This window comes from Stegostoma tigrinum, chromosome 5 (assembly GCF_030684315.1).
Source record: "Stegostoma tigrinum isolate sSteTig4 chromosome 5, sSteTig4.hap1, whole genome shotgun sequence".
In the NCBI taxonomy this organism is placed as follows: domain Eukaryota; kingdom Metazoa; phylum Chordata; class Chondrichthyes; order Orectolobiformes; family Stegostomatidae; genus Stegostoma; species Stegostoma tigrinum.
In genome coordinates, this window is record NC_081358.1 from 85,583,998 (window position 1) to 85,595,544 (window position 11,547).

General features: G+C 39.4%; 1 long non-coding RNA gene across 1 annotated transcript in view; it reads right to left on the bottom strand.

Annotated features, from left to right (window-relative positions):
- The window catches only part of LOC125452060 (uncharacterized), an 82,182-nt gene extending 70,936 nt beyond the window's left edge, over window positions 1-11,246 (bottom strand). The window contains exon 1 of the long non-coding RNA XR_009445806.1: window positions 10,953-11,246. This is a non-coding gene — a long non-coding RNA (uncharacterized LOC125452060). The remainder of the gene's footprint in view (window positions 1-10,952) is intronic.
- Between the last annotated feature and the right edge of the window lie 301 nt (window positions 11,247-11,547).

Sequence of the window (11,547 nt, forward strand, 5' to 3'; positions counted from 1 at the left end):
AAGCAAGCACCAATATAACAGTATGGTCTCACCTAGGCCCTGTATGATTGCAGCGAGACATCCCTGCTTTTGTACTTGAATCCTCTTGCAATGAAGGCTAACACACCACTTGCCTTCTCACTGCTTGCTGCGCATGCTTTCAGTGACTAGTGTACAAGGACACCTAGGTCTCATTGAACTTCTTCTTTTGCCAATCTATCACCTTTCAGGTTGTCTCTGATGCCACTGCACCACACTAAAGTACCTAGTTTATCATTTGGAATAGCTATTACTGTGCATTGATACACCTAATTGAGAAAGTTAAAGTGCAGCTTTTACATTTGTGAAACATCACAATGTTAAGGATCCATTAATTCTGCAATCCCTGGATCACTCTTCAGTAACACTGAACACCATTTCCCTTCCCTGTCGGATCTTTCTGTACAATGTTGTGGATTTAATATCTGTCCTTTCACTTTCTTCCTTGTCTGCACCCAGGGTCCCTAACACTCCTTACAAGTGAAACAGCGATTCATTTCTTCTTTTGTTAATTCATTTTACCGTATTTGCTGTTCATGGCATGATTGCCTCGACCCTGGGGAGACCAAATGTAGACTGACTGACTGCCTAGTCAAACATATCAGGTCAGTCTGCAAGCATGATTTTGGACAAAATTAAAGACAGAAAGTGCTAGAGAAACCCAGCAGATCTGGCAGCAGCTCTGGAGAAAGAAACAGAGTTAATATTTTGAGTGCAATATGAGTGTAATCTTTAGTTGTGAAGAAAGGAGAAGGGTGGTGTTTTTGGTGAAAGAGAGCATTGCAGTCCTGGAGAAAGAGAATACTTTAGAGCATTCAAGGACAGATTCAATTTGACTAGAGCTGAGGAATAAGATTTTACATTGCTTGGTGTAATATATAGATCACTAACAATTAGAAAAGATATAGAGTAACACATCTGCAAGGAAGTTACAGAGATGTATAAAGATCATAGAGTATAATGGGGTCTCTAATTACCATATATCAATTGGGTTAGCAGTAGTGTAAGGGGCAGTGAGGGATAAACATTCCTAGATTGTGTTCAGGGGAATTTCCTACAGCAAGTATGTGTCCAGTCCACTTGGAAAAGAGGTACTACAAACTGATTCTTGGGAATGGGTTGGGCCAGCAAGTGCAGCAAGTGACAGTGGGAGAACATTTCAGGGACAGTCACCTTTTCATTTTAAGGTTCAGGATAATGGTGGAAAGTGACATTGGTTAGTCCAAATCAAGAATAATCACCTGGCAGGAAGAGGACCTCACTGGGGCAAGAACAGGAGGTGAGGGACCACGGCTGCTCTTGAGACAACTCTATAGCCTTCTGAACTTAATAGTGTGTTCAACAACTTTCAATCATAATAATCTTTGCCCCATTCTCTGCTATTTTTGTTTCTGTTTTCTTTTGCTGGCTTGTTTCTGCCCTGCATGTTGCTTACAAATTGTTACTGTATGTCTATTCACACATCTTCTGGACACAGTGTTTGTGCTTTTGCTGTAACCATAGCCATTCTCTTTGATGCTCATGACTTGAAATCCCTTGTTATTTAATCGCTTCTCTTTAATCCTATCACACATCATGCCTTTTCTCCTTCCTGCCCCCTAACTGGTTTAAAATTCTTCAGAAAAGATTAAAGATAGAAATTAATGAGACGTCATAGACCTGAAAAATCCTTTTCTCTCCACATGAACTGCCAGACCCGCAAGTATTTCAAACGTTTTTTTATTTCAAATATTCAGCATCTGCAGTATATTTTGCTTTTGTATCTGTTCGGCTCAATGTTTATTAAGCATACACTTTCCATTAAGGTAGACGTAGGTCTGATTTATGTGCTACAAACATCAGTTATTTTTTAAGAAGTGAGATCAATAGACAGATCCTCCAGTCTCACTAGCACCATTGCACTCACCATCAGTGGCTAAAGACCGAACTTTCTGTATAAATAGTCAACACATGCAGAGGGTGTTGATTAATGGTCTCTAGTGTAAACATAGCAAAAAATGAAATCCCAGCGACAAATCAAACCGAAGAACAGCATTAAGCTTCCTTGCAAGATCAGCAACTTCATCCTGTTAGTAGCTAAACCTTACAAATTCAAAAGCCCTGTGTGTAATCCTCAATCCCCATGAAGTTAGCTAATCTCAACCAGGATGGAGCATTGTCTCCCTGGAGTCAGGATTAGGGTTATTTATCTTTCCATGGCACTATGAGGAAGGATGAAATTATGGCGAATCTCTGGAGTTACTCTTTCTGGCAAGTGAGAATAAAACTTAATTCTCATTGAGCAATTGTCCTGAATAACCTCCCTTAAACAAAAGTGAATGACAACCAATGAGATTTTACAAATAACTTCAAATACAGTCTGGGAACTAGGTCTATAAAGTTTTACCTCTGAAGTCACCTTCAGTATCTGGTGATGCTGCCTATTCCTGCTCTGATGCTGTAAGATCTCAGTGAGAACATTGTCTCACACATTGTTCCTTGTGCGGTCTTCAGGAAGTCAAATTTCTTTCTGAGCACTAGCTGGATATAGCCTTTTCCCAAAATGTTTCTCCTCCATCTCCTTCTTCTTGATTATCCTCTGAGTCTTAAAGTATTGAAAGTGGAACGTCCACTCATGCACATGCATCTAGTTTACGCACAAACCCTGAAACCAACTAAAACTCCTTCAGCACCTGCTACCTTACTCCCTGTAGATTGAAGTATCTGTAAACAAACACTTGAAGCACCAAACTCTTTTAGAATTGTTTTTAAATCTAACAGGCAAGGCAGTAGTAAAGTGGTATTGTGATTGCACTAGTAATCCAGAGACTCAGGCTAATGATCAGGGGACATGGGCTTGAATAATGACAAATTGTGAAACTTAAATCAAAGGAAATCTGGAATTAAATGCTAATCTAATGACACCGATGTAATCACTGTTGATTGTTGCAAAAACTCAACTGGTTCACTAATGCTGTCTATAGAAGATAATCTGTCAGTGATGGAAATGTGGTGAATTGAGCAGAGTCTGAGGCTAATGGTTAGAAGAATTTGGTCACTAAAGATACACAGATCTTTGCCACTGATGCAAAACTACTGAACATTTTGCAACACGTTGTCAAAATCTTTAGGGGTTGACTCCTGACATTGAGCTTCACAGATATCTGTGTCTGCTCCAATTTGACTGTCTGTCTGTATGGCTTACTGGGCCACTGCTGACATTCTATTTCCTCCATCAAGTCCTCTGGTTATCTAAATCCATCCAGGCCATTCATAGCCATGTAGTGTGGCACCTCAGTAAGGGTTTCTGTCTGTATGTCTACGCACACAGCTGAACTCAGCATGATAAACCTCCCCCCGCAGGCTGGATTTAAGGTCAGTTATTGCCTTGATAATTGTGGAAGAGAGGGGAAAATTGATAACAAAGTTTTTTAGAAGAAATATTAGGAAAATGTAAAACTGGAAAGGCATAATATGCATCAACTTCATATATACAGTGTCAGGTTTGTAAGATACAGGTTTTAGGTAGTTTTAGTCAGAGGTAGTATTTTAAAACATTAGTAACATTGCACTGTATTGCACAGTTCATAACTCTCTTGGTAGATATTTCCAGACATTCACTACTCTCTGAGACAAGAAATTCCTTCATATCTGCATTTTGAATGAATTTCCCCTTATTTTGTAACTATATCCTCTGTTTTCAGGTTCCCTCACTCACTAGAGTCGTAGAGTTTACACAGCATGGAAAGATGCCATCCAACACAGCTCATTTCCATCTCATTTTCCAGCACTTGACCTGCAGTCTTGTATACTCTGGTATTTCAAGTGCTCATTTAAATAGTTTTCAAAGGTCTCAAAGGTTCTTGTTTCTATCACCCTCTTAGGCGGAGAGTTCCAGATACATACCACTCTGCGCCTGAACACTGTTTTTCTCAAATCCTCTCCAAACCTATTATCTCTTACTTTAAAACTGTGTCTCTTGGTTATTGATGCTTCTACTAAGAGTATTTTCCTATCTACTCTATGTATGCTCCGCATAAATCTGTACACCTCAATCAGCCTTTGCTGCTCTAAGGAAAGCATTCTAGTTTATCAAGTCCCTCTTCATAGCTCAATTGCTCCAACCCAAGCAACATCCTGGTGAATCTCTTCAGCACCATTTTTAGTGCAATCAGATTCCTACAGTGTGACAATCAGAACTGCACACTGTAGTGAGAGCATCTTCTTAACATTTTCCCTGTCAAGCCTCCTCGGAAACTTATATCTTTCAATGAGGAAGTGGCAGAAGGAGGTTCAATTACACCATATAAAAGTTATCTGCGTGAATATATGAATAGGAAGGGTTTAGAGGGATATGGGCAAAATGCTGGCAAATGGTACTAGGTCAGATTGGGATGAAACAAAAAGATGGGTGGCAGTAGCTGCCTGGAGAATTTTCCATGTCAATGTGTCAATCAATTAGAGTCAATTTGCCAACTGTTCAACTTGGCATTCCTCATAGACATAGCATGTTTCTTTCTTTAATAATGGGTTGTGCAATTTTTGTATTATACTAACTGGTGATATAATGGAAGGAGATCAACACAGACTAGTTGATTTGAATTTTCTCTTTCAGTGCTGCATATTCTATGTAATGATTTTTTGCAAAAGGTGGTGTGGGAGCAGACACTAGTTTATACATACTTATGTTAAATTAAAATGTGTGTTAATAAATTAAGTTTACTTAGCAGATAAAGAAGTATTACTGGTTTTGCATGGCTATTTCCATGGTGTTGTGCATTAAACAAATCCAAATTTCTTCTGTGATATTGTAATTAATACATAAAATAATTTTTTGCCTTCAAATTATGGTAATCCATTTCCTTTCCTTTCAAACAATGGCAATTGCCATTCTGTGACTATCTTTCAATGCATATGTGCAATACAAGCATATGCTCACTTGTGAGCAGTGAGCATATACTTATATTGCACATATGCAATGAAAGATGGTCACAGAATGGCAATTGCCATTGTTTGAAAGGAAAGGAAATGGATTAATATAAAATAACTACATGCATTGTGAATGACCTCAGTGCAAGAATAGAGAGTATTTGAGTCAAGTAAGAGTTTTAGCTCCATTTATGTCCAATGACGTGAGAATGACCTGTATCCCACAAGTTCACAATCAAATAAACTGCGAACACTCAATGTCACAGTGAAAACATTAAGAATGGTCACTTGAGAGGATTCCTTGTACCCTTCAAGAAAAGGAAGAGGAAGTACATAAAAATTAGAACACAAATTCAGTAGAAAAGACTGACTGAAGTCTGAAATAAATTCACAGCAGCCTTAAGTGTGTGACTTACACCAGTGTATCACAGAATTGTCAAAAGAGAGGTAAGGTTTGTGCTGCTGGATGTGAAGGGTCTGAGCGTGTTGGATTTTCTATCCATTATGAATGATTGGTTGAACTGGCTGCCATCTCTATGTTTAATAATTTAATATATGGTCTCAACAGCTTTGCTCTACCCAGGGTGTACAAAATTGTGAGACTCATCATAACATTTGTTGATGTGCAAAAACTGCAGCCAGGAGAAATTGAATAGATTGTGTAAATACACCATAGAGAAGTTGCTATGATACACGAGCACACAACATTTTAATTACTTCTCAATCAGTCCGGCACTGATTTTTTATTAGTTCAGTCAAAGGGATTGGAACCAAAACATTAATCTGATTTTAGTCTTTTCAGATGCATACACACCTGCTGTGCATAGACAGCATATCTGTTTTTCATTTAGAGCAGTTATCATTTGTTCAGTTATCAGTTATTTTATCATTTTTATCACTGATGTTTCAGTTCCTCTTCTAAACTTGTGCCAGAGTTAACAAACAAGCTGGTGAGAAGCCAACACAATGCAAAACCTGATTTCTTCAGAAACTCTCACTCACCAATCCCAACAAAGGACTGGTTACAAAATGAACAGTTGGTGGAACGTTTGGGTGACTCAATGTGCAATATGTAGATATGTTCACACGGCTGATCAAGCAAATCTGATATGAGATTAACACATTATGTTTCCCCGAGTCTAAAATGCATGCATGTATTTTAGAAGATAACACACATGTGGCATAATGTCATCATAAATGGCATTAACATCTTGCACCTCTCAAGCTTCTTGTCCTATCATCTTCCTGTGATGTTTTAGAAAAATTAAATGTCAAGTTAAAAATGTGTTTTTTTTTATTCACCTTTGGGATATGGGCATCACTGGCTGTTTACCATTAATTGCCTATCCCTACTTGTGCTTGAGATGATGGGGGGAGGGGGAAGGTGAGCTGCTTTCTTTGCTCGTGGTGCATCTTATGCATTACTGGGGTTTCATTATCATAGACTAAGCATATGACAAATTTGATTACAGTATTCAGACAATCTGCTCCTTTACACCATAATTAGCAGGAGAAAAGCAACTTGTTCCAAAAACAACATCATGTAGACATCCACACTTCCTTATTGAATGACTCAGGCTGTGATTCTGCCTGTTTTATGGGTGCATTTAAACATCTTTTGAACTGCAAAATGGTGTCTATTTTAGTGGCATGTTTTTGGGTCAAGTCACAGTTTAGCATTGTCATATTCATTTGCAAATCTCTTTAAATCTGTGTCCCTCATTCTTGTTCCTTTTAGTCAGTGACAGTTTCTTCCTATGTACTGTATCCAGCCCATTCATGATTTTGAAAGCCTTTATCATATCTCTTCTCTCCAAAGTTAACAATCCTAACTTCTTCAGTCTAACCTCATAATCCACGTTTCTTATCCCTAGAACCATTTTTCTAAATCTCTTCTACACTGTGTCCAGTTCATTCACACCATTCCAATAATGTTACACCCAGAACAGCATACAATATTCCAGGTCTGACAAGTTCAACATCACGTCTTTGCTCCTGTAGTCTATGCCACTATTAATAAGGTTGAGAATGCTGTATGCTTTACTTACCACTGCCTCTACCAGTATTGATACCTTCAATGATCTGTGCATAAAACAACAAGGCCCCTCTGCTCCTGCACCTCCTCTAGAACTCTATATTAAAACCTCCTATTTTATGTCATCTTTCTATGTTCTTCCTACCAAAATGCGCCACTTCATGCTTCTCTGCATTGAAAATCATCTGCCATCTATCTGCTCACTCCACCAACTTGTCTAGATCGTTTGAGAGTTGTACACTGTTTACATAGTTTATACTTTTTCCAAGTTTCATATTATCAGTGAACTTTGAAATTGTTCCCCTTATGCTAAGATCTAGATCATTTATTTATCATGAATTGCAAGGGTCTCAATAATAAATCCTGGGGAAATCCACCATAAACCTTTCTCCAGCTCAAGAAGTATCCAATGACCATTACATTCTGTATCTTACCACTCAGACAATTCTGTATCCATGTTGTACTGTTCGTTTCTCATCCATGACCTATAACTTTCCTCACAAATCTGTTGCGTGGCACAGTTTCAAATCCCATCTGGAAATCTATACACACTACATCAGTAACATTACTCTAATCAAGCCTTTCTGTTACCGCTTTAAAAAAAACTTCAACAAGTTCATTAAATATGAACAAAAACAGAAGTTGCTGGAAAAGCTCAGCAGATCTGGCAGCATCTGTGAAAAAAAAAATCAGTCCAGGTCCAGTGGCCCTTCCTCAGAACTCAATTTTTTTAAAGGACTAGTTTGGCCAAGCGGAGAAGGGTTGGGGGAGATTCAAGCTTTTGCTCCAGGAAGAAGCAGAGAGCCCTAAGACCCTCCTGGTGGGGAATGGACGAGTAAAGGGATTGTACAAGTGAAGAGGAGGCAGCTGGAATCTGCAAACTGGAAGTTTTGAAATCTGCATAAAGTATCAGAGGAATCACAGATGTACGTGGGTTGGGATTGGACCAGGAGAGAGAAGCCTGAGTCAAGATAGGAAGAGATGAAATATCTGTGATCCTGGGGAGGATTCAAAATATGAGGGATGAAACTTCAAAGATAATAGGAACAGTAGATGAAACTTCAAGTTAGAATCTACGTGGAGTCTGATTTGAAGGCAGTCACTGAGGAATACGATATGGCTTTGGAAATAAGTTTTAGCAACTACTTGGTCAAACACCAGGACTGACAGTGAAATTAATGTGGGTGGACAAGAGAAAGATTGGAATGGAAATCCTATTGGAGAGAGGAACAAAGCTTCTTCAAGTTGGGCATGCCTAGAAGAGATGTGGCAGTGAGTTAAATACTGAGTAAAAACTGAAAGAACTGCAGATGCTGTCAATCAGGAAAAAAATATAGTAGTTGCTGGAAAAGCTCAGTAGGCCTGGCAACATCTGTGAAGAAAACAATCAGAGTTAACTTTTCGGGTCTGGTGGCCCTTCCTTAGAGCTGATTCCTCAGAACTAGTTAAACATAATTTCCCCGAGAGAAAACCACACTGATACTTTCTAATCAACCAACTTTTTCCCATGTGACAACTGATTCTACCCCAAATAATTGTCTCTGTGAACCCCTCCCCCCATCACAGAACTTAAATTGACTAGTCTGTAATTGCCGAGCTTATTCTTACAACAACTCTTGAATGAGGCTGTAATGTTTGCAATTTTCAAGTCTTCTGACACCTCCCCTGAGTCTTGGGAAGATTGAAAGATTATGGTAGCTGCCCTTGCAATTTCCACTCTCACTTCCTCCAAATTCTTGGATGCATCTCGTCTGGTGCCGGTACCTCGTCAAATTTAATTGCCTACACTCTAATCAATCCTCCTCCCTTATCAATTTTGAACACTATGGTTGTTTCGTCTATCACCACGCCCTGTAAAGACAAATGAGAAGAATTCATTTAACACATTAGCCATGCACATTGCCACTTGATGTGAATTCCCTCTTTGGTCCCTAATCAGCCCTTTTGCCATTTTTTTTGTACTAATTAGAGTCAACAGAAGACCTTGAGGCACTCCTTTATGTTAACTGCCAGTCTTTTCTCATAATTCTTCTTCAATTCTCTATTTGCATTTTCAGCTAACTCTGAACCTTTGATATTCATCTTGGTTGTCATTTTATTGAGATACCTACTGTAATACACTTTTTCTCTTTTATCTTAAATTCTATTTCTTTTGCCATCCAAGGATCGTTGGATTTGTTTGTTCTACATTTCCAATTTGAGGGAAGATACCTCGATTGTATCTGAACCATCTCCCCTTTGAAGGTAGCCCTCAATTAGTCTTTGTCTTGCCAACCAGTTGTTCCAGTCAGCCGTGTCTGAGTCTATTAATGTCTCCTAAATTCTGATTACATGACCACATTCTCCTTCCCACCTAATTCATTCATACCAAAATGGATCAAACCTCTGGCTTTTCAACACCACAACCCCTCCCCACCCATAATAATGCCCCTCAGTAGTTATAAGCCATAGAGTCATAGAGCTGTACAATATGGAAACAGACCCTTCGATCCAACTCGTCTATGCCAACCAAAAATCCTAAATAATTTTGGTCCCATTTCCCAGCATTTGGTCCATATCCCTCTAAACCGTTCCTATTCATATATCCGACCAGATGCTTTTTAAATGTCGTAATTATACCAGCCTCTACCACTTCCTCTGGCAGCTCATTCCACACACACACCATCCTCTGAGTGAAAAAGCTACCCCATAGGTCCCTTTTAAACCTTTCCCCCCTCATTTTAAAACTAAGCCCTCCAGTTCCGGGCTCCCCTATCTTGGGGAAAAGACCTTAAATATTCATCCTATTCATGGCCCTCATGATTTTATAAACCTCTGTAAGGTCACACCTTAGCCTCTGATGGTCCAGAAAAAATAGCCCCAATCTATTCCACCTCTTCCAATAGCTCAAACCCTCCAAACCTGGCACTATCCCTGTAAATTTTTTCTGTATCCTTTCAAGTTTTACAATATCCTTCCTCAAGGAGGCAATATTTCATTCTGGAGTCATGTTGATGGTTACAGAGAAACCTGTCCTTTTCCATAACTAATGGCTTCTCCATCATTATCATCCATCCTTTCAGTTTCCTTCCCTCCTGAGTTGTCACGGTGCCATAAACATGGCTCAGACTGCAATCCCCTAAGGAAACAATGCCCTGAGTATCTTCCAAAATGGAAAACAGATTGTGTTTGGCACCTTAGGGGACTCCTGCAGTAGCTGCCTCTTTCTCTTCCTCTATCTGGTGGTTACTCATTCCCTTTCATCCCCCAGGCCCTTAAGCTATGATGTGACCACCTCTCTGAATGTGCTATACATCAGCTTCACAGGTGTTCCTCAGGGTATCCAGTTGTTGCCTAAGCTTTGAAAAATGAGGTTCAAGTTTCTGCAGCTGGAAGCAGTTCTTGCACATATAATTGTCCAAGACACCAATGGGGTCCCAGACTTCTTACATATTACAGGCCACTCAACCAACCTATGCTGTCATGTCTTAACCTTAACCCTAGTCTTAATTAATTACTTAAAGTAGGTTAACGAGGCCATAAAAACAATAAAACCAACAAAAAGCTTATTTAATTATTACTTTCTTATTTACTTAGGTTCGAGCTTTCTTCGCTTAGCTTAACATTACTCTCCCTTCCTTATCCTACATTGGCTTGATTTGATTACTTTATCATATCAATTATATTTGTTGCTGACTGCTTCCTTCTGGCTGCTGCTTTGATTCTACAAGTGTTTGGCACTTCCTATACTTGTTTTAAATTCTGAGAGTATAGAGGAAGTGTTGTAGCAAGCGCTGAAAGAGTATTTGCCAAGTTCAAGGCTCCTGTACAAACCAATTACTCTGAGAGAAGGCTGTACCAGTTAGCATGACCCTTGGAATACAGCATGATATTGAGAATGAAAGGAGAACAAAAAGTGGGCAAACTGCTAGAAGAGACAGGAGGATGAGAGAAAGAGAAGACTGGCAGGAGGGAAGATTCAACCAGGCTGTTGGGGAAATAAGTCACCTACCTGAGCCTTGGTGAGAAATGATGTGTTTAGTATTTTCTGCAAGGATGTCCTCACTAAATCAACAACTTTTGAAGCCTCAGTGGAAAGCAAGGTTCACATTATCAGCGCCTGGCATGCAGATCATTGTGATGAACTTTGTTTCTTTCAAACTGGAACCGGAGATAATTGTAACATCTTGTAGTCTGCCATCCACTATCTTTATCAGAATGCAGCAAAATAAGTGTCCGGGCTTATGGTGTTCTGCAGCATACTTGTCGTTATTGAGCTAGCTCTTGTCAGCAGCTACATGGTGAGCAGTTAAGAGCAAAGGTATGAGAGGGAGAAGGAGGGTCATATGAAGAAGCAATTGCAGAATGAGGAAGCAGACAAAGGGTGGCGACCATGTAAACAGTCCATTTATGACTGGCTGCCTGTGCAGAGTTTATCCAAATGTAATATCAGCAACCACAATATTAATCCCCATTCACCAACAATCCTTTTCCTTGCCTGTCCGCTCTTATTGACTCTAATGCAAAAAAAAGTAACCACAAAATAAACATTACAAGCCAAATTTGTGCACATTACTTAGTGCCTGCTCTCTGTCTGCCTTTGCTCC